The sequence below is a fragment of the Actinia tenebrosa genome, unplaced genomic scaffold (genome assembly GCF_029948245.1).
Source record: "Actinia tenebrosa isolate PJP-AT-01 unplaced genomic scaffold, QUT_ActTen_1.0 utg3850__unscaffolded, whole genome shotgun sequence".
Taxonomy (NCBI): domain Eukaryota; kingdom Metazoa; phylum Cnidaria; class Anthozoa; order Actiniaria; family Actiniidae; genus Actinia; species Actinia tenebrosa.
Window position 1 is genome coordinate 71,792 of NW_028292609.1, and position 20,800 is coordinate 92,591.

General features: G+C 38.2%; 1 protein-coding gene and 1 pseudogene across 1 annotated transcript in view; one reads left to right on the top strand and one right to left on the bottom strand.

Annotated features, from left to right (window-relative positions):
• Window positions 1-20,800, top strand: part of LOC148904254 (uncharacterized) — a 100,110-nt gene that overhangs the window by 38,046 nt on the left and 41,264 nt on the right. The gene's annotated exons all lie outside the window — the stretch shown is intronic.
• On the bottom strand, window positions 9,437-12,450 carry LOC148904256 (uncharacterized; annotated as a pseudogene).

A 20,800-nucleotide genomic window follows, 5' to 3' on the forward strand; every position in this document is an offset into this window, starting at 1 on the left:
ATACGCGCCGTAGATAACCACGGTAACAGGATAAGCAACTTCATAGAATAACGCGTCTATGCCCACCATCGCACCAGGTCTCGTATCCTTGTTTAATACAAACAAGTTTCGCTTACCTGACGCCCGGATAGGATTACGACCCCTTTCTATTATCCATTCACCGTCGTAATACTTTATGAACGTTAATTCAAGACGGTAGTCACCTTATCGATTATCCTTTCGGCTCTTTCCTCATTCATAATTTCATCCGTATCTCCATCTGCAAATGTCGTGAAGGCGAAGTCGGTATCCAAACGATCCAACACCTGAGTTCGTAACCTACGTACAGTTTTGTTTCGAATGCTTGTGATGTTGTCCATCTATATCTAGGAAATATTTTAACCTTCGTTTGCGACCCTACACGTAGTTTGGCGTATCTTCATGCCAAAACAAGGGGAAAAAATATACTTTTATAATGCAAATGTATATCATAGATCTTGTAAACACAGCAGCAGTAAGGGAATTATCGCGACGCTCGGGTAATACCCGCTGGCGACGCATACATTTAGAGGGGCCTGAAACGTGGGTAATACCCGTGAAATTCGATGCTTGGTGATTCGGATTTCGCGAGTCCCCCTTACTGCTGCTAAATGGCTCAAGTGCACCCCCTATAGACCAATAAGGAACTTCTTATTTGGCTGGAAAGTTTTTCTACCTTGTTTTGGATATTATTGGAGAATCCAACCACAACTCAGGCATGTATTTTCAAGTTTGAAGGCAGAGGAATAACGACGAAATATTTGAATAATGAATTCATTAATAGACTTTAGTTAAACTTGAGCCCTTTTGACAGTAACCTTACTGTACAAATAACTTTGGATAAATTCTTGAATAATCAATCCCGTAAAATAGTCTTAGCTTTATAGTACCATTTACTAATCAAAATTTGCTTCATACTTTTTCAAGTTCAAGATGTAACATACACATTTTGCATACAGTTAATCAGAATTACAAATGACAAGTATAGTGGTTCAAATAAACCTGAGAAACAGATTATATTACCGAAATAATACACATTAGTGGAACCCAAATCAATTGTTTGCATCATTAACATTTCAACTGGTTCACGATTCCAATGCTCATATTTACATTGTATTTCACGGATTTATGAAAACTACTGTATACTGTATATTATGAAATGGACAAAAGGCTAATCTGTCCATGGAATTTGCATGTACTTGACAAACTACCTGCAGTATTGGTATTTCTTCACAAGCAGTAACAATGATCTGATACACAAGTAAACACATTTTGATTCTTATACCTCCTCCCTTTTTGACATTTTGTAAGCAAAGAAAAAACCCAAAATAACCAATATCATGTGGGGGAAAATCTAAAATAAAAGGTCATAAATATTTACAATGTTTTTGAATAAGGTAATAAAATTGGATTTGTCATTATTTCATGTTAGGCCAAGCTAACATAAGGTTAAAGTGCACCTAATGCTTAGGACCATATTTTAAAAACCCATTCCTTATAAAGTTAATCCTGTGAATGAATTCCGTATAAGGTTAATCATGAGCATGAAATAGCAGCTGTAATTTGCTTTAGTCCATTTGTATCTAGAATTATGACCCTGATGACATCATAATAAGTTTTTCGAAGCCTTATAACTCAGCAATTATATTTATAACTTTATGATTGGATTTTCAAAGAAGTACACATTAGGTCAGTGATTAAAGCTGTGATGTCACTATGAGATAGTGGCTAGAAATAACGGTGGGTAAAGTAACAATGTCCTGTCATATTTGCTACTTGACCATCCAAATTTTTGGGGCCAAAAAAAATTTGGGGCCAAAAAAAAAAACAACAACAATCATTTATATTCTTAGCCCTTTGAAGCCCAATGGCCGATATATCGGCCATCAACGATGCGCAGAACGTTTAGGTCCAGAAAACACTGAAAAACCTCTTTAAAACCTCTCATTGGGCTTTAAAGGGTTAAGTTGTCTGGACCGTTATTTTCTGTCCTGCTTTTGCACTATTTACTCATGTATTTGCTCATTTATTATACACTGGTAAATGCCTTTCCAGCATTATTGCAAACTGCTTGCAGTGCAGCTGCAAACATGTCCTTGTCTGCAAACTTTCTTGGGAATGTTAACTTCTTTAAGCATGTAGAAGAGAAGACTGATGGAACATCTGAGAACTCAATCTTAAGAGGCTGTGCACGTAAAAACCGACCGGTGGGGTCGGACTCAAGAAATCGATTTCCCTGATTTTTTGCTCATTTGTAGGGTTTTACCATAGAATAACCAGAATGTATTTTTTATGTTTTCATTGTTTTTATTTCCCAAGAAAATGAGCTCTAAAGTTCGACCCAGCTTGGAGGGTCAAATTAGCATCAATACAAGGGCTTCAAAACTCGTTGCGGAGCAAGGTTTTCTTCTTACATTATGAACAAATAAGCCAAGAAAACTTTATATCAATCATATGAGAACGATTTTGTGTACAAATATTGACCTTTTTCTCGATAACGAATTTCTGGCAAATTTGTGAACACAGTTTACTCGGCTCAACCTGGTTTTACCACTGGTCTTTAAATCGGAATATTTTAAAAGTGGCAAAGTTTCAAACCTAAAATTATACCAATTCTGATAGATCTAGGCCTATATTTCAACTTTATTGGAAAAAATGTGTCGGCCAATGCAAAACGACTTTGCGAGGTTTCATTAAAGTTACTATATTTTAATCGTTTATTTAGCTGCCGAATCACTTCCGGTCTGTGAGTAAAATACAACAATTTACATATTTTGATCTCAAAAACAAGACAAAGTCACAAATAAATAAATTGCTTTGAGTACATAAATAAAAAAGATAACTTAGAAAGAGAAATTGCCAAAGAATTACGCATTAGGCCTTCAATAACAGAAATTATAAACACTCACTGGCGAGACCACTGCCGTGATCCATTCTCCGTTGTATAAAAATCTCTCTCGACTACCACATCGCGAAACAATTCCATAATAAAAAAAGGATAAATTTTGCAAGGAAAACATACGAAGTACTGAAATAGTAGCAGTAGCAATGGAAAGTTAAAGCACGAACTCGTCTTTAAAAATCATTTAGAACCATTTTATAATGGTCTCTCTGTGCAAGGCCGGCAAACAAGTCTGTGTGAAATAACTGTGCTTCTAATTATCTTGTCACCGCGCGTGCCAACCGGCATTTTCTTTGACGTTTTTACTCTCGAAGTTTACAGCAGTCCATACTAGCTTTTATTTTTCATATTGTTCTACTTAATCCACTTTATGCAGCAGTAACGATAAATAACATTATTGATCAAGTCAAACAAAGAACTGAAATTTTATGAATAATACATTTTTATCTTGAGTGGGATTTGAGATTGAATAATTTTTTTCCTCCAGTTTGCTATTTCTTTTTCTTTTTTGTTAGTTAGGGGAGGGGAAATCCCAGCATACTAAATTTCCAGATTGGGTGCTGTTGAAATGCAATTAAGTACATCGACGAGTGAGACATCAAAGTTTGAGGGTCGCACTCAATGGCAATAGGACATATTTCATATGACTGTTACTGAAAGGTTCAGTGCTGTGTGTCTTGCCCTTACCGCTTACATGTCTTAGTGCTTTAGTGGCCGTGTGCGCCTTTTTTTTTTTTACATGTGTGCCGTATTTGATTGGATAAAGCCAAGACTTGCAGCGAACGTGATTCTTGATTTTTCATTTTTGGGAACGCTGTCTTCACTGCGTTCGTTTCGTGAGCTTTTCACAGTCATACGAAAACGCTCTATTACGACTAGGGCAACTCACTTGACTGTTTTAGTACTGAACAACTATTAGAATAGACCGTTTTCATACCGCGCGGGGACTCGGCACTGGAGGTATGGAGACACCGCCCTGCTATATGCTTGCAGGCGTTTTACAATGGCGGCTAGGGAAGAAATCTTGAAAAAAAGAAGTTAAAAGCTTAGGAGCATTTATCAAGGGAAAAAAAGACGAATTCAAGAGCAAAAGCGTTTTTTTGTCATACCTCCAGTGCCAAGTCGGGAACTAGATTCGAAAAGTGGAAATGGGCTAAAAAAAGACACGAGGTTTTCGATCTTTGACAGATGAGACATTCGTAAAACAAACGGCAGTCAGTTGCAACAAGAGCACTCCTTGACCATTCCCGCCACTTTTTCTAACAGAACTTTCTTGAGATCTCTTGACTTGAATGGAATGTCAACGTGCCGGCAGATGTCTCGCAGCATACTAACATTAAAGAAAGAAAGGAGGTTGTCTTCGTAATATTTACAGAGATTGTAAACTTCGTAAACGATAGGATGTCTAACGCCTAATTCCTCCAGCACTTCCTCAATGACTTCATAGCGTTCCTGATCGTTAATTTCATCTTCTTCATCTTCTACAGAGGTAGGTGTTGCATCCACTCTTGTACCTTTTCGCCTCGATGAAGCTAAACGAGAAAAGAAACCTTTGATCTGCGTCTTTGTCAGCCATTCATCTCTCGTGAACATTCTTTGGTTGTCAACGGTTTTTGCATTCCGCATATCCTTTGCTACTTGGTCTGCGTCGCATTTCGGACCTGTTTTCTCGCCAAGGTCGAACTTGCTTGCCAAGTAGTCTCGTACCTTTTGAGAAAATTGTGTTCCTCCACCTCGTACTTTATGTAGGGCCCATCCTTGCGCAACACTACTTGCTGTTCCCTGAACTTGAGTGCAAGCTTCTAATGTACTGCTTGTTTGAAGCCTCGTCTTATTTCTTTCAATCTGCATGGTAGTGAATCTACTCGCCCACCTCTTTCTAATCGTATCATAGACACTTACTGTCTCTTTCCCTTCTTTCTCAGCATGATCACCAACATCAATGTGGAGTTCCAGATCAGCAAAGGTAGCAAAGAGTTTTTCACATCCAGGCTGTGGACAAAGAAGGTTTAGAGATGTCTCTTTGGATTCTGATAGGTCTTCGGCTTTCGACTTTAGAGATCTTGATTGACTGATGTCAAAAAATGGCTGCTCAACTTGTAGAGACGTTGCTTCTTGAGATAATTGCGTCAACGACTTATAAGAGACTAGCTTTCCTGATCCTATCCCATGGCATTTCCAAATACGCACACCATCTTTCTCAAAGGCGAAATTGTGATATTTACTGAAGCCATCCAACTTATTCACCTTGAGTGTCTTGTTTGATTCTTGAACGGAGCAAACGGCAGCTGAGACTCCTTTAACTGGTCGTTTGAGCAAAGCAGTCCTGATGTCACTCGCATTGCTTATATCATGACCCTCGTTGCAGAAGGTTCGAACAGCCGTCTTCATAGGGCATAATATGCGATCGCACATGTCCTTGCCATCTTGTGGTTCAGAGTGATCAAACCGCTTTATAGTTACTCCAGTCCTCTCACTGATACCATGCAAAGCTGCAACTAAGAAATTGTTGTGGTAACAACCAGCTTCGTCTGACCTTAAGAAAACGTGAGATATTGAAGGCTGGTTGTTAGACTTGAGCCAGCCAAGAAGATCTTCAATGATGGAGAGGACAGCATACCAGTCTTGGGTGCACTTGTAGAAGAGGTGAGCGTACGTTTGGACTTCAACATCTTCGCTACTTTCTTCAGGTTTCAACACGATGGTACTAATGTGCCAACTTAGTCCACGTTTTCCATACCAGTCTGATTGTTTCTCTCGAAATTTCATCTGCTGGAATTTCATTGCCCAGTCGAAAATTATCAAAGCCTCGTTGGGTTTCAGGTTTTGAAGAACCCTTTGCTTTGCACTTTCTTGATTTCTTGATATAAGTATGTGGGACTTCCAGTCGTAGATGCTCTCTTTACTCTTTTTCCAGTCATGCAGTAGGTCTTCTTGCTGATCGTCACTGTAAAATGAAATGGAAGGATTTTTGATTTGATTTTCGACATCTTTCAGAACTGAGTTCAGTGAGTCGCACTTGTCACACTGAACGTTGTGAGTGTGGTTGCATGTAGCACTAAATGCTTTATCCTTTTCGTCGCTTAGAGCGTAGTGACGACAGTGATCAGGGCAACATGAATGACTATCCTGGCAGTGTACTCGATAATCAGTTTTTAGATAGCGTTTGCACTCATTCAGAAGCTTCTTCGTCTCACAGCACCAGGTTTTTGAAGCCCCTAAAGATTCCAGATCATCTACTATTTTCTCGAGTGACTCAAATCCAACAGCTTCCTCTGCCGCCGTGTTATCGAGACCTTGCAAAGATTTTCTCTGGGACGCCTCCATAACTTCAAGAATTTTAAAAAGAGTGCGTTGGCATAACGGTGTGAATTGTTCTTCGCTGCAGTATTGCAAATACTGATGGACCATGGTAGACCTGGTAACATTGCGCACAACATTTGGCATGCTAACCTCTGCTCCACTATCTAGTTTAAGAACTCTGGTGCCGTAGGCTACATCTTGGTAAAAGTAAGGCCTGTCACTGAAGTCAATGAAATGATCAACTTTATCCATCGGAAGACGTACTCGGTGGCGAAGTGTTTTTTGCTCTGGAACCCCAGGGCCATATTTTCTCGCATGACTTCTTGCATGCTTGATTTGCCAATGCGTGATCTTCTCATAAGGCTCGTGATACTTTATCAACTTTTCAGCAGGAAACCGTGATGCATAAATGCTCAAGATTTGAAGTTTCACATTCTTTGAAGGGGCATCTCGGTATGCTGTCACGAGGGACAGAAGCTCTTCACTAATTAAGTCTGTATCTTTCGCCTTGTCAATGAATAGCGAGTCGTAAACTTCTTTGCTGGAATTAGGGGCAACAACTTCACAGACAATTTGACAGCCTTGTAATACATTTTCCTTGATTTCTTTCTTCATCATCTCGCTGGTATCTTCCCATGTGGTTTTTCTGCGAGACTGCAGTGGTGAAAAATCTAGACATATTTTAGATGCTAGTGATGCCATACCTTGGTTGTACAAATCAAGTACCTCTTGATCTACGACGCTCTGGTTGATATTTCCTTCTGACTCCAAGATGTCGTCATCAGCCATGCTGCTAGGTGTCCAACAAGGATCACGTCTTTTCATGGGTGTTGGCGTACCAGTAAAACTTTCTCTATACTGTGCATCTGGGCGATTCCTAACAAATAGATCAGTAAATACGCAAGGAGTAATCTTCAAACCAAACAAACAAATAAATAAAAAACAAACAAACACTCAAAAAGAAAACAAACGAACAAACTAAAACTTACCGTAGCACATAGGTATTTGCTTTTTCCGGGGTGAATATTTCTTTCTTATTCTCTGAAGAAGCAGGGAAGGGTTGCTTTTTGACTTCTTTCTTGTGTTTTTTGCGACAGCTAGAGCATATTGCTGTTAAAATGCAAATTTTTTTATAAGAACTCAGGGGCCGCACAGAGGGAGGGGTTTGCCCCATCCCCCACCTTTTACCTTTTTCCATACTATTCTCTTATATTTTCCAATATTAGCCCCCCCCCCCCTCCCCCCCCCCCTCCCCCCCCCCCCACTTTTTCCCATGCTAGTCTCTTATATAGCCCCCCCCCCCCCCCCCCACGGGACAACTGCATGAGTGTCACACTTTCTGCAGACTACCCGCTTTTTTCATACTTTTCGTGGGCGGATTCAGGGATATTTACAATGCGTATTAGAAACGTACCAGGCAACCGCTAGCCAAAAGTGAATAAATTCCTATTTTACACCCTTATGAATGAATGATAGAGTGATCCTGTCAAAATTTTGAACAATTCAATAGATTTCAATCTTACGTAGATACTTATTGAGATAACGTCGTCCCACCCACACCCCCCCCCAATCACTCACGCTCACGCTCACACTCACCCCCTCCCCCCCTCCCAAAACCTCACACCCCTCAGTAGACTGTTACCTAGTCGTTTCCCCTAATAAACTCAATCGAGATGACTTCGACTAATGAAATAGCAAGTAAATCATGTAATTCAGTAAACTAGCATTCAATAGTTTGACTACTGCATTTCATTCAAATGATATAATTACGTGATCCTAGTGGAACTGTCATTCCAAACAGGTTGGTAATTTCTCTCGAGATGTCCTGGCCAATGACATCGCGTCCTTTGACTATAGATGACAAACCACTGTGAGCTGGATACTGGCATGATCTAGGTGGTCTCCAAAACTTTCCCAGTCCATATCTGTGACGAGGACAAACACGGAAGGTCTTTGTTGCATCAGAAGATATGTTTTCTAAACCGGCCCTCTTGAGAATCAATTCATATTCTATCAAGTCAGAGCGCGATAGGTGACAGCTCTGAAGATGACCTTTTACATCATCACGACATGTGTTTAAGAAAAGTACTTCCGTATGACCACGGGATGGTCCACAGTCTCTAAGAAAAGTATTGTTTTTGAAGGAACATGTAGTCGCCATTGCAAACTTCGAAAACCTTGACTCAGCCTTCGGTCAGCAGTTTTCGAACTGACTTGCTACAGCTTGGCGGCACGCGCGGTGACAAGATAATTAGAAGCACAGTTATTTCAGACAGACTTGTTTGCCGGCCTTGCACAGAGAGACCATTATAAAATGGTTCTAAATGATTTTTAAAGACGAGTTCGTGCTTTAACTTTCCATTGCTACTGCTACTATTTCAGTACTTCGTATGTTTTCCTTGCAAAATTTATCCTTTTTTTATTATGGAATTGTTTCGCGATGTGGTAGTCGAGAGAAATTTTTATACAACGGAGAATGGATCACGGCAGTGGTCTCGCCAGTGAGTGTTTATAATTTCTGTTATTGAAGGCCTAATGCGTAATTCTTTGGCAATTTCTCTTTCTAAGTTATCTTTTTTATTTATTTACTCAAAGCAATTTATTTATTTGTGACTTTGTCTTGTTTTTGAGATCAAAATATGTAAATTGTTGTATTTTACTCACAGACCGGAAGTGATTCGGCAGCTAAATAAACGATTAAAATATAGTAACTTTAATGAAACCTCGCAAAGTCGTTTTGCATTGGCCGACACATTTTTTCCAATAAAGTTGAAATATAGGCCTAGATCTATCAGAATTGGTATAATTTTAGGTTTGAAACTTTGCCACTTTTAAAATATTCCGATTTAAAGACCAGTGGTAAAACCAGGTTGAGCCGAGTAAACTGTGTTCACAAATTTGCCAGAAATTCGTTATCGAGAAAAAGGTCAATATTTGTACACAAAATCGTTCTCATATGATTGATATAAAGTTTTCTTGGCTTATTTGTTCATAATGTAAGAAGAAAACCTTGCTCCGCAACGAGTTTTGAAGCCCTTGTATTGATGCTAATTTGACCCTCCAAGCTGGGTCGAACTTTAGAGCTCATTTTCTTGGGAAATAAAAACAATGAAAACATAAAAAATACATTCTGGTTATTCTATGGTAAAACCCTACAAATGAGCAAAAAATCAGGGAAATCGATTTCTTGAGTCCGATCCCACCGGTCGGTTTTTACGTGCACAGCCTCTTAATGGTTCCCAATCCAAACTCTGGCAAGCATGGGGCCCCAGTGGCAAAAGTTAAAAACTCTTTCAAAGCCTCGGGTGTAGCTGGAGTAACAAACTCCACCAAAAATAACTTTGTCTTTCTCTCATCATCACTCATTTCAGCTGGAAATGCTAAAATACTCTTGACCTGTTCTCCCTGGATTTCTTTAGTACCAGCGACAAAGAGCTCCTTGAAAATTTCTGGATTTTGCTTCATTCTAGAGCCAAATCCAAGAGTTTGCAGCCCTTCTCTTAACTGATCCAACACAATCTTTGGCTTACCAATGGCATCGTGAACAATTAAACTTTGAATAACTCTTACCTTGTTGTATTCTGAAAAGATATTGAAAAATAGATATTGATATTGGATTTACTGGATAATTTCGGTGAGCTACCTTTCAACTTCGAAGCGCAAATACACATAAGAAAATAAAACTTCCCCAGGTTTTAAGAGAAGGATAAAATTTTCGAATGAACAAGTTTTCACGAAAATCGCATTTAACTCACAGTAGCTTGTCAGCGTTGGTGGTTTTGCTTTACTGCTCTTTTTCTCCATTTTTTGACCTCAGTTTTGAAATCGCACTTAATATAGTGGAGTAAATATGATTTGCTCAAAGTTCAGAAAATTTGAAGGAAATCTATAGGAGCGTTTACGAGATATTTGACATTATTTTGATAACATCACAAAAAAAATCGGATTTGCATTATCTTTATAGACGAAAATCTTGAAAGACTGCACAGTAAAAAGTTTTCAGACTTTCATAGAATTTTTTATTGTGCAATTTCTATGTGATTGCTCAAACATCAACAGATTCAGTAGTGTGAAAACAATTTATTCAACCACTTCTTAACCTGTGCAGATGCGAAGTGTAGGAATGAGTTATTGTGAAGCCTGGGTCTAAATATGCATATGTGTCACTCACTGGAACACTATATCACTATGGCATTAGCACAACAATATCTATATGATTGGCCATCATACTCCGATCTGGATCGAGTTCATATACCCTGTATGAGGAAAATCATTCTGTAAGTTTAACTTACAGTCTAAGCTACTGTCATTCCACATTCACTGAGTGCAGAGATTATTTCTTCTTGATCAAGGTCTGCAACATCAACAACACCTGCAATCTAATGAAATAAGATAACTATAAAAATCACAACAATTGAGTAAGTCAGGCAGAGGGATGAGAGTATTGAGTTGCAACTGATTCAATAACATAATTATAGTTCAAGGTGCATTTTGCTTCATGTTGGTTTTGCAATAGAATTTTGATTTCCATAAGACTCTGCCCGATTTTGTAGGAATCTACATGTGAGACTTTAGTGAAATGGAGATAGGCACCACCCAGTGTGCCACTTGGGATGGGAAGGACTTTAACTTTTATCACGTAATACTTTATTAATGTGTGACAAAAAGTAACAGGATGAATTACATAAAGTACTGTTTTCTATTAGCTTACCTTTGAAATCAAATCATTCATTTGAGTAGAACAGTCACCAACTGTCATGCTTTTTACAGCCTCTTGCAAATCACCTTTTGCAAGGTAGTGATAAACTGCCAGACTAAAAAACAGGAAACCCAGGCCCTCCTTGCAAGATGCTGTGTACTATTATGGTGCCAACCAACTTCATAATCCCAGATGCCACCATTTCACTGTTGTAGATGGGGATACAATGAGTTTCACCCTGGAAGAATGTGTTGGAAATGGCATTAAGCAGTTGAGTGTAGAATTGACGAATGACACCTCCGGTGTCTGCAGCTGCCTGTCCATTGTATATCACTCTCAGCCTTCTTTTGGGGTCAAATTCTGAATCTTTATAATAGGGCATCGCATCTGGTAATAGGTCATCCTCGTCAATCTTCAGTTTCACTTTTTCCTCAAGGGAAAAGTTCTTTTTGAGATTTTGGAGCTCTGTTTTAGGTCCTTGGGTTCCAAGGCAGGAATCATCAATTCTGCCTCTTTGTCACTATTATATTCATCGTCATTGGGCATTATTGTCGATAACAAAACATTGGCAGCATTGCTCAGGACCCTTCTGAATTAAGGCAGGCTGTCAATTCACTTATGCTTTTGTTTGGGAACATTTCGGCGAGTTGTCGTATTTCATCTGCATCTGATGGATGTTTTGAAGTTGATGGAAAATCTTGCTTGTTATTGATTTTGTTTTCATTATCATCAACAGAGCCATCACAATCATCACTGTTGGGAGTTAAAAAACAATTATTATAATTCATATTGTGTATTTTATATCACATATTATACATGATAATATTATCTTATATATTCTTTTCAAAATCTGATTTGGCCGGTTGAGTGGCAAATTTGGTGGGACATAATCACTTGACCCGCTGTTATTTTGAGCCCTGTTAATAGAAAACCGATGAGGATGACTTTGTCAGGTATAAAGGCCCATGCATGTGATGTGTGCTACACTTGGACTTAAGGTTCATGAATTGTTAAAAGTGTTTTGAATATATTAAAAATAAAATATAGATACCCTGTTTATGAAAAGAAACTCCATTTCAGGCCAATTGTTTAAAAGATTATTACCATACAGTCCATACTGTATGTGGGAGTATCCCCAGAATTGAATGAATGCAAATAATACTTAAGACAGCCAGGGTAATTTAATTCAATTTTCGTAACCTTAACTAGTTAAAAATCTCAAAACCTCTAAATGTAGGGTTGCTTGATGCTACAAGTAAAAAAAAATTATTGTATTTACAATTTAAATTATTTCTTGAAGCCAACAAAACAATGCATCCTTTGTTGACAATTCTAAAAAGTGTAAATATATCTAAGAAATATTGTCATGGTATGACAGAATATATATTTTGTAAAAGACTAGGTTCTTTTAAGACCTGTGCCTTAAGGAACTAGGACACAAAGATTTTTTTGCAAAAGCTTACCTTCCTTTTCCTAGAATGCTTTTGTTCCTGGTGGGTACGGAGCAGGTCCATGTCATCCAGCTCATGGCACTTAAGGCATTCCACTTTCGGTACCTCTGTTTCTGTCTGAATTCATATGTGTATAAAATTAGATACCTTATGCATTACATACCACTTATTAACCGAGAGTGAGGTCATTACAGGGAAATCTCAGGCCGAGGTCTTGACAGTACGGACTGAGCGCAGCGAGGTTGGTTCAAAAAAGACCGAGGTCTGAGATTTCCCTGTAATGACCGAACGGACGAGGTTAATAAGTTATTTTATTATATGGCCTTTTTTAGTGCTGTATTTTTAATAAATAATATGCCTAACTATGAACACCGGAAGTAATTTTCAACATCCGCTTGCGCACGCAAGATCAAAGTTGAGGTCGTGTTCACTGAGCCAAGCGATCCTGGCGAATTTATTGAAATTCACAGAGACGGTTTTGTTCAAAGCGAGAACATTTTGGTCTTTATTATGGCAGGATCTAGAAAAATGCGAATACTTTAATTTCACAAAACACAGATACCTGTGTTTATAAGTGTTTGAACTCTTAGAAACTCAAAAATTCAGAAAAAAAATAGGCCCAAATTGTCAATGAATTTTGAACACGTGTGGAGAACTTGCAGTGATTTCAGTGACGTGTTATTCTTCGTCGTCGCTCTCAATAACATAACGTCGCTTTGCACCTTGTTGGATTAACTTAACTGGGCCATTGAAGATCTGGAACTGACATTGAGAGATACTGCTGATATTCGCTCCAGGAAAAACACCATTTAAAGCTGCTGGGTCGCTTGAATTATTCACAGCGAGCGAATTCGTCGTGTTTTGGAGACTCAGGCTGCTGTGTGACTGCTGTGAACTTGTTATTAACTGGCCACTGCTATTGTCTGGGGGAGCAGTTATCTGTTTGGAATTTTGCGAGTGACTTGAAGAACTCAAAATGTACGACATTTGTCGCTGATGGTGCTCATTTGCTGACTTGTATGACTTGTACTTCAGCCATGTTGTTTTGCTCACTTTTTGCCTCTTCTTCCTCTGGATAGTAAAATTCGCTTTCGCTGCTGCTCTCTCCGTCGCTCATTGTACACTGAGAAGTATCTCTATGCTATACAATAATTTGTTTTCAGTTATTGAAAAGATAAATGTATTTTGCTTATGTTTTCGGTTGATTTAATGTTTGGTTTCGTAGCTTTTGATCGCAACTGAAAAGAGCTTTGAATGAAGCCGAGAACAATTTCCGTAATGACCGGTCATTACAAGAAAATCTTGCCCGCTAAGCAGCCAATCAGAGCGCGCGAAACATTGATGCCATATAGTAATTATGAATAATGTACTTATTATCATTATGGACTGGTCATTATTTATCAAGAGGGGAGGATGGTGCATTTTGATTTTCACTTGCACAAATGGACCCATCCTAGATCAAAGTTGTGATTGAAAAACTTCATTTATTTAGAATTTAACCATAATAATTTCGTCAATTTGTTTCATAGACACCTTACAACATTCTTTAGAGAAAACGAAAATAAAAAATGGGGGTCACCGTATTTATTTTAGAGCTAAACATCATATTGTTTGAAATGGCCAATTTGTATACTAAGGTAAATAGGTCTATTTAAGCAAAATGTTAATAAAAAATTCAAACGATTTCTTACAACACAAATTCTTTACAGTTTGTTAGTTATATATTAAAAGTTTATTCATACATGTACCTCATTTTCCTGTGATTCACTATGACCCTCCATGGAAAGTTCCAGTATATCCACTTGCAGTGGCCTAATGTATATTGTTGCCTGGCAAGCTATCTCCTTCAGTCTGCTAGTAGATTGGGCTTTGGGAATTGCGTGGAAACCCTGGTCTATACCCCCACGTTGGTATAGCAGCAGTTCATAGCCACCAGCAGATTCTAGCAAGGGATACCTATTCAAGAGTCCCTGATGCACATGAACACCATTCAGCTCAAATACTATTTGCTAGACCTAATCCAGCATTACTTAGTGCTGTTGTGGCAGCAATGGCACTAGGGGGACGATCAGCCTGGGGATTCCACAAGCAAAAAAACTTTAATGTGCATGTGGGAGTCTTCTTTTTTGCTGGTGCTTTTCCTTTTCCAGCAAATGCACTACGCCCCTTCCCATAATTAAAAACTTTCATGTGCTCCTGCACTCTACTGACTGGTGTACTTGTACTGCTAGTAGCTGGAAGAGTTGTACCAGTGTTGCCTGGAACATGACTCTGACCTAAAATGTACATTTTCAGAACGCTAAGTGATCTGTTCTGCTGGGGATCCCGGTGCAGAGATTTTTTTAGTTCACTAAGTCAAGTGATCCGCAAAAAATATTTTGTTGACTTCTGCGATTCCCAGTCACACATCAGCAACTAGACCAGGCTTCATTATCAGGGATCTATGTTACAGAGTCACAGAATCGCTTCGTAATTAAACACTCTCTTGGTTCCAAAATGTATCAGATGTCATGGAAACACTTTTGATTGTCAGCCACAAAAACGTGATTTTACGTTGATTGTGATGAAGCCTGGTCTAGTTGGTTGGGATTGGGTAGGAATTGCAGTGAACGTTGTTAAATAGTTATCAGAAGTTGTTCCAAATAATAACTTATTAAATTATTGCCCTAAAACACACAAAAATTACAATAAAAAGTTTACAACTACTAAAACCTAAGACCATTTAAATTTTGAGCAGGGTGGGCACTCTGGTAATAATTATTTTCTCTCCAATATTTTGTTTTTGTTCACGTGACATTTTTCCGTCAAAGAGTAATGCACGATTTTTTTTCGCTTTCTTGTGCGTATCTTCTCTTTTTTTACCTAGAAAGTGATGTCAGGATGTTTTAAACACCCTCCCCCCTCAAACGTTAAATGACCCGCCTCTCACAATGCTTGAATAACTTATAAGTCACACATAAAAACGATCCTCCTCTTACAATGCTCGAAGAATTAAGTTACACATAAAATGTCGATATAATGATCATAGATATGAACTCCTTCAATCAAAAAGCATTGCGATACGTCCAATTCGTATTTATCCATAAGGGAAGAAAACTCAAGAATCCCATAAGCTTAAATTAAGTGTTAGAAAAACAATAAAGAGTCACTGAAGTTACTTGATTATTAAAACAAACTAAGCTTATGTCACGCTTGAACTAAGTTGGTGTCATACCGTTGTCGAGGATAGCATACAACATAGCTCTTGAAAAACAACACTAAATAAATTTTCAAACGGATAAACCGTTATCTCTGTTACTAACCTTGGTTTGCTATGGATCACAGCTCGCTCGCTACGCGGCGAAGTGCTTCTTTGGTGTTTTGAAAAGCCATTGCTCTAGCAAACACATGTAGTCAAACTGCGGTGTAAAGGTTCCGTTTCTTGAGCCCGAGGTCTTGTATGTCAGCGGTTTCTGGGCATGCGCCACGTTTACGATGTACCGAGGAGATCTGGATTCAATATTTTCCAAGGTCAGGCGAGATCAACGAAGCGTGAAGTTCAATTTCTGTGGTCGAGTTGAAAATATTAAACCTCGCATGACAAATGCACGGCGTTGAGTTCAATATCATCCTCGAGTTAAAATACAAGCTTGTGGAGTTCGTATTGTAAGACTTGAATGACAAATATCAAACACGAATGTTGATACCTCGAAGAAGCATGTAAAATTCAATATAGCGATATAAATAATTCTTCTTGGAGGTGAAATTCAATTGAAGGACTTCAAATACAAACCATGAATTTTGGCGGGGATGGAACGCCATATATTTTGAGTATTCTTAGTTTACTTGATGCTTTTTTTATTGGACCTTGAGATATGAGATGGTCGTATTTATCATCACGTTTGAAGAAGAATCCGAAAACAGCCTGGTTTGTCATATATTGGATCGATTAGACTCGGTCCAGATAATCTCAATCGTAGAAAAATTTTGTAACCAGAAATCCGAAAAGAAAGGATTCTGGCCAATTTTTAATAGATTTTATCATATATAGTGTATTTCTTTCTTTCTTTTTATATATTTTCTTATTTATTATTGTAATCTTTATATATATTATTTGTAAACTTAAGTTTTTCAATTTTATATTGCGAATTAAGTATAATTTAAATATTATCTTATCTTATCTAATCAGAAGCCAATAATTTAAGAGAGAATTCTCTTCGTATTCAAGCAGTGAGCGCCAAAAACTATTTTCTTGAAGAAAGGCTTTTGTACAAGGCTAAAATCTCGTTTTTCAGAAAGTTTAACTTGTTTGGAAGTGGAGATGACCGATGAAAGTGGAATCAAAGTGTTAACGCAAACCAAAAAATTTATTCGAAAATGAGGTTAAGGCCTTCATTTCCTTATATCCCATATATTTTCCATAAAAAAGGCTGACAAAGCAAGATTTCTAATACAAATGCAACAAAACATCTTCGTACAATTGAAAATATCGATTCAAACAGGCATTTTATCATAGTACATCAGTTTCTAACTGTTTAAAAAAGGTTTTTAGTGTTAACCAATAAAACGAAAATTGGGATGGCAAAACTCATACAAAAGTCTACTTTTTGGTGCCTTTTGCCATTATTGCTCATTATTGAAAATAATTCCTATTGATAAAGACATCAATTTGTTTGCACAAAACATAACACCGACTATCACCTTAATCGGATCACAATACCCTCAATGAAATGAGTCACCAAGTGTCATTTGTTATCATCTTAGTTCATTGGTATTCAAAAAGCTTCACAAGCTTACTATGGGTTTACCTTTGATTCGGAATAGTAGGATTTTGTTGTTGTTTATTGCCGTATGTCCTTGTAATGCTGAACAACCATTCCCGTGGTTCTAGGCAGGTACACAGGTCAATTAGAACTTGTTGTGTGGCACATAGACGGACAACGTCGACAATATTGTGCAGTAGTGCCTGGTTTCTTCTTACATTTTTGTCTAGCGGCCTGATCTACTTTGACATCTATCTGGTTTTCGATGTTTTGAATCTGAGCTTTAACGATCGTCGATTTCTCTTGAGTCTTCTTATGGTAGTCTGTTGATTGATGCCCATCTAGTTTTTCCTTTGATTTCTTGTAATTTCGGAATGCCGTTTTCACAACAGTTCCTAAGGAGGACTTCTCTTTTGTTGTTAAAAACAACAAACAAATCGAGAACCAACCTCCACAACATGATGGGTTATGATGATTACATACATGATGACTATGATGTTACATGATGGACAGCCATTTACGCTGCTCTAACCATTTTATTTGAAATTGGACTGTTGTTTTATTTCGAAGTGTTTGTTTGTCAAGGACACACTTTGAAGATGGCTGCCAGGGTTTTTCAATAAACTCAAAATTTTCCTTTTCAGATTTTCATTAAATTTATGATAAATTATTTGCAAACGTTCAATGGGGAAACTTGGGCGTCACCTTGGCTGTTTTCCTCGTGTTTTCGAATATTTTCATCGCATTTTAGATAGAAGTGACAGTATTGCGTGACACAAACTCAACCTTTATAACTTGGGAACCAAACATCAAAATGACTCGAGATTTTTTCTTGTGGCTTAAAACACTAATTTCTTAAACATACTTGAGAAATGCCTCTTTACGATCTATAGTTTAGATTTTGATGTTTGGATGACGTGATGCGAAAACCGGCAATAGGACTACATGTTTGTCCGATTTAGAAATACTTCAATTCAAAAAAAATTCCTCTGACAGCCAAAGTGGATTCGAATTTTTTCCATCCAATTATTTTCAAGTTGTGCAGCATGTGGTCCTATTACCTGTGTAGAAATAAAAATAGGACATTTATGCCCCTCTCTACCCTTATTGCATCCTCCTTTCTTAATCGGCCAGTCTCTACTAGGTATGAACCAGCGGACATGCTGGCGGAAGGCAGCGCACCCGCTGTCGTTGATATTTCTAGACCTTCGATCTGTATGGGGAAAAAAAATTACATTTCCAATACGATCACATGCATTCAGTTATTCTTATATGTCAGGTACCAAGTAAGACTGAAATAAGGCTGTAAAGGATCAAATATATATATATATATATATATATATATATATATCTAACCTGTTTTATGAAAAGGTAACCCCCCACCCCCCTAACATGAGCTTGGTTAGGTGGTCAGGATTTCACACTAGAATGCTTTCCAAGTGAAAGGTCAATTCCTGTTTTGGCGCCTTGTGCACACCCCTAGTTCCGCCCTACCTTTCCTCCCCCCCACCCTCCACCCTTGGTGCCAAAATGTCAGCCATCTATATAGCACTAATGGGTCTCTCACCTTAATGATCTTGTCACTTTTTCAGGTGCGCATGCACTGACTGAGTGTTGGGCCTGGGAAAACAAAAACAAAAATCAAAAACAAAACAAAGCCTTAAGCCAAGCTTGGCGCTGAGAGTGGAACGCTTTGCAGAGGCAGTGGGGAAGTGTTGACGTCAGAACTAGGCTTGGCTGATCTGATTCTATGCCTTTGAAGAGTACAATATTTCGTCAATCAAATGGCATAGCATGCAAATGCTTGGCGACCAACAACCAAACAAGAATACTTAAAAAGCTGCAACCCACATAAAGGAACCAATTATTGTTTTGGCCAGCCATGCATGGCCCAATTGGCTTATTCATGCAAATTTACTGATAGAAAATCATCTATTCTGGGTAAAAAATGAAGAAATCAAACATGGATTTAAAAAAGGGCAGCTCTAGAGGAAACCCCTTCGGCCTTAACTGCACTCGAATGCCTCAAAGTAGGTTTGGAATTCTAAAATCAAACCGAATTCCTGACACCCTAGGCTCTTTCGGGCAAGTCCTGGACCAAGAGTGAAGAGTACGTTCTGGGGGGGATGGGCATCCCAGCATAGTGACCTTCTTAAAAAACAGGTTAGATATATATATATATATATATATATATATATATAATAAAATATTAATAAAATAAATTGGAAAGATTTTTATTCCTCTTATTATAGCTATCACATGTGATGTGATATTTTAGTCTATGATTGTTATAGTCACATCATAAATATGTACATCTGAGACTGTATGAGCGTGCACACCTCTCATCATACCATTTATAGTATTATTAAAGTCCAAGGACACTTGCCTGCCAAAAAATGGAGGGAAAATGCTCCATTGCCGATGCCAAAATGCGAATTCCTGTCACAAAATCATCCTCACCCTTAAGGTTGATAAGTGGGTTTAGCAACTCTAATGGGGATTCCTTTGTCGAAAAAGTATTAGTAACATATGTACTAAGAGCTCACATTTACATACACATATATTAAGGTTGAAAGAGTAAACAGAGAACCGCCCTCCAGCCTTTTTTTGTGTTCCTTGTTTTTTAAAGGGTTAGGACTGAACACAAAACAACACATTTATACATAAAACTCGAAAAAGGGATTTTATTCCTAAAACAACATCAACCATCAAACAAATAAAACCACACGCATACAAGATGAATAACAAAATCCACTAGCAACTTCTCACGTTGCTTCCGTTCGCATCAGTATTTTTTCTATTTACTGATGTACTTTTCAAAGAACTAATAGTACAAAGAACGTAACAATTGAATACCGTCATCGACGAGAGTCGAATCCTCGCCAGTACTTGTATGAGGAATCGTGCTGTTGAAGAATACCTAAAAAGAAAGTGGGGAGTTTATATCGGGCTGTATCTTACCGAGGGGGAGAGGGACAACCATATTCAAAATGTAAGCGAACATAAAAGTCAATATCAGAATTGTGAAATAAATCTCGGACTCCAGAGCTTGTAGAGTTGAAATTGCTAAGAAGCCCAGAAGCCCCAAGTTCTCGGGGTGTCCTGTTAGATAATGAGTGGTAGTTGAACCTCTGCTTAAAGGAATCCAATGACCATTGAATCCTGGGCACGAAGATGTAATGAAGGACAGAGCGGAAAAACCGGACGCATGCGCATTAGAGACTATTTTCATGAGCAATCCAATATGGCGGACGAAAGCGGTAAAAATCTGTCTCTAGGATGACACTCAAAACTTTTGATCACAACTCGTAATCTGCCACAGTACTTGATCTTGGTAGTTTTTTTTGAAGCTTGTGGTCGACTTGACGCCAAAATAATGAATTCTTCGACTTGATTCAGAAGGACTTCGATTGCATCTCCTAGTGTTCGATGACAAGTGGAGAATCTTCAAATATAAGGACAGACATGGATATATAAGCTTCATACTTCGGCAAAATAACGATGACTGAATGAACTTAAACATATCAAATAGCATCCGAAAAATTTTGATACCATTTTTCAAACGAGGCATTTGAACTCACGACACGTGGGCCGAACAAGCGTAAGTTTACCTACACTGTTTTGCTTGTTCAGTCGTAACCTGCAGACTTATCCTTTGCAATTATTTCGAAATATCTGAGTTATT